Consider the following 3,298-nt stretch of genomic DNA (forward strand, 5'->3'; position numbering starts at 1 on the left):
GTTGTGTAAGCTTTTCCACCTAAACTCATCTCTAATTTGTGAAAAATTCGCCCTTACACTAAAAAGCCCAAGTTATTTCGCAGCCTCTAAATAAATGAGCTCTTTATCTGTCCCAAGGACTACTCATACATGCTGCGTGAGCTGAAGTTGAGTGTCTACTCATTTTTTTACTCCTGGCATTTATAAGAGGAAACAAAAACAAAAATACCGATGTTACTTAACAATTTATGGTTTCACTTATCATATACTTGAAAGTATCTTATATTTGCTATATGAGCTCTTTCATCCTTATATTTTGTCTTATCATTAACCACACATCATTTCATGGCTACAACAGCACTTTGAATCAGCAAGTATCTTAAGCCATTGCTCTTTGTCTGCAAACTGATGTGTGCCAACTACAGTGTATAAGATAATGAAACACTTCACATACTACTGGCAAAGTATATGACTTGTCAAATGGGACCTCACAGTCTTACAGCCAAACAAGTTCAAATGAATTCCACAGGTTTGGTAAAAGCTCATTTTTCATCACTTATTCCATGTCTACTCAGAGGTATTTTAGTTGTACAGAAGTGAAATATTTATATGTCACTGTTTGGTAAGGAGGATCTTTCCCAACAGCCTCAGCAAATGAAAAGCAAACCAAAAACATTGCTTAACATTCTGCCAAAAAAAAAAAAAAAAATCTTTAGAGGCTGGAAAGGTTTGGTAAAGCCACAATTCAACCGATGTTTTCTCTCCAGTTTTTTTCCCAGTCACTGAACTCAACTAGCATCAGCAGAATCAGTAAGGTTGGAAAGGACCTCTGGAGATCTAGTCCAACATACCAAAGATTTCCTGGTGCTGGTTCCTCTGGGGCTTGAACCCAGCACCTTCAGCATGTGTAGCAGATGTGATAACCACTACACTATCCCAAACATCACGAAAAAAGCTTTTCTAAATATCTCCTGTTCAAGGTAAAATTAGAAGTTTTATCATAAGTGAACCTTCTCATTGGTTCCTCTCTTCAGCTTAAAAAATTCAAATAGCCTGGATGAGTTACAGAGAACTTAATGGTAACTTTCAGGGTCAAACAAATCCCAAACTTCAAAAATCTTGAGGCTTGCTCATCTGTATTTGCACCTCTTCAATGGGGCTGCTTCTTTAACTTCAGAATGAATATCATAGAGCTCTTTCATATATATGCCACAGCCTGCTCTTACAGGGTCAAATGATTTGAAATTCCCATTTTACTTCAAAAAGTCTGCTGACTGCTCAACACAGCTTTTGTTTGCTAAATGTGAAGAGCATGCTTTCTCCAAACCAAACATTTTCAAGTCTGTAGTATATTTTGCTGCACAGGCAAACTCAGGGCCTACCGTTACCTACAAAGCTACCTGCACGCCCATGCTGACAGGAAAAAATTCTTTGGGGGTCCCAGATCACCTGAGAGTTGAGTGAAATGTTATTATAGGAATTCTCTTTTTCTAATTTGATGATTTTAGCACACAACCCTGCACAGAATAATGCATCCTATCAAAGCTACTATAATAGAGTCTCTTAGAGATGAGACACTAATCTTTAGTGATCTAAATAAGAGTAACAAGTTGTACCAGAAGAAAAAAAATGAACTCAATGCTCCTGTCTAATCTGCTTGAGCTTACCAGGAGGATAATGTCCAGCACACTCTTGGGGGTTATTTAAAAGCCCAATAAGAAACTGAAAGCACACAGCAGAGAAGGATCCAGTCCAAAAACAGGAAAGTCGCACAAGGATAAAGGCATTCAGAACCTCCTGCATCTAGGGCATTAGCTGAGACCTGTGATAACCAAGGTTATTCCCATCTGACAGCTGTTCGGTAGCCTACACAAAATGAAATGGTGTTTTCAGTGCAGCTAGTCAGGAGACAGATGTTTACATTATAGATAGAACTACATGGCAATCTCAGCAGAGAATCCAAGCAGTTTTGCTAGATTAATTTACCATAGTAAGAAAATAAAGTTTCCAAGTTTGATACTGCTCCCCCCCTTATTATTCATGGGGTCAATTCAGGTCATATCCAAGATGTCCGGCTGGAGGTGCTTAAACTTTTGCTATCCGTTCTGTTCGCATAAGTCCAGACAACACAGCATTTCACACAGACATTAAATTAACAATTACAGGCAATTTTTAAGCAATACCAAGCACTCTTGAAGAAAAAAAAAACATGTGAAACTTTTTTATACTTCTTTAGCCCCCTAAACTATTCTATCTTGCAAAATGGCTTAGAAATACGAATAATCCCAAATCTCAGTGGTCTTGAGCCCCCCTCAGAGCCAGTCTTGACACATGGACTAGCTGCTCTTGACTTTTTTTCCCAATGAATGTACACAGTCAGCTACAGCATGTTGTTCAGATGGTTTCACTCCCAAAAACCACACAGGCAATGCATCTGTTGTTTTAAGGAGAATGCTCCATGAGGGAAAACTGGCACATCCAAACTTCAAAAGGGCCACCCAGGCCATTGCTACTGAAATTTAATATCCAAACTACATGCTTTAATTAATTTGTGGGTTGTTCATTGTCTGTATGTCTTAAAGAATGGTCATTTGAGATGCCCTCTACTGAAGAAGAGCACTACGTTTCAGTCACTGGTGTTTTCATCATGTCATAGCCACCTCTCTGTGAATGTGAGGTGGCTCCCATGGAGTATAATGAGTCTGTGCCAGTGTCAGGGCCCTGAGAGAACTAACAAGGCTTAATGTTCCTGACCACCCTCATCTGGGGCCTCCCTCAGCCCCTTGCCCATGGCATCAGGACCCCATTTCAGCTCAGCACGGGGGCCATCAGTCCCTGCCCCAGCAGCGCTGCAGCAGTGTCCTGCCTGGCCATGACGTGACCTGGCCATCGCTGCTCTCTGTTGAACCTGGCCTCCTTCTCTGGGCCTGCCCCGCTCCCCCACCAGGCACCACCGGGAGCCCTCAGGGAGCCGCCGGCCCACACGGCGCCCTGGCACCCTGCGAGCACTGCAGCTCTGTCCACGGGCTTGTGTGGGGGGCTCCTTCCAAGGAGTAAAATATCCTTCTGGAAAACACCACGAGGATAAACCAGCCTTTCCGCAGATAACTGGGGCAGGAGAAAAAAAAAGAAAAAAAAAAAAAGGAGGAGTATTCCAAGCATTAAGCGGGGGAGGCCGTAAGCACTGTACCTGGAGACGCTTGGTCTTTCAGCCGTCATTTTTAGCTGGCACAAAACAGGCGGAAAACGGGCCAGGAGGGGACAAGCGCCCGCTGCGGCGGTTGGCGCGGCCCCGCGCCGCCGCCGCCCGCGAAGCCGT

This window comes from Rhea americana, unplaced genomic scaffold (genome assembly GCF_003343005.1).
Source record: "Rhea americana isolate MKP2758 unplaced genomic scaffold, rheAme1 scaffold_46, whole genome shotgun sequence".
In the NCBI taxonomy this organism is placed as follows: Eukaryota; Metazoa; Chordata; class Aves; order Rheiformes; family Rheidae; genus Rhea; species Rhea americana.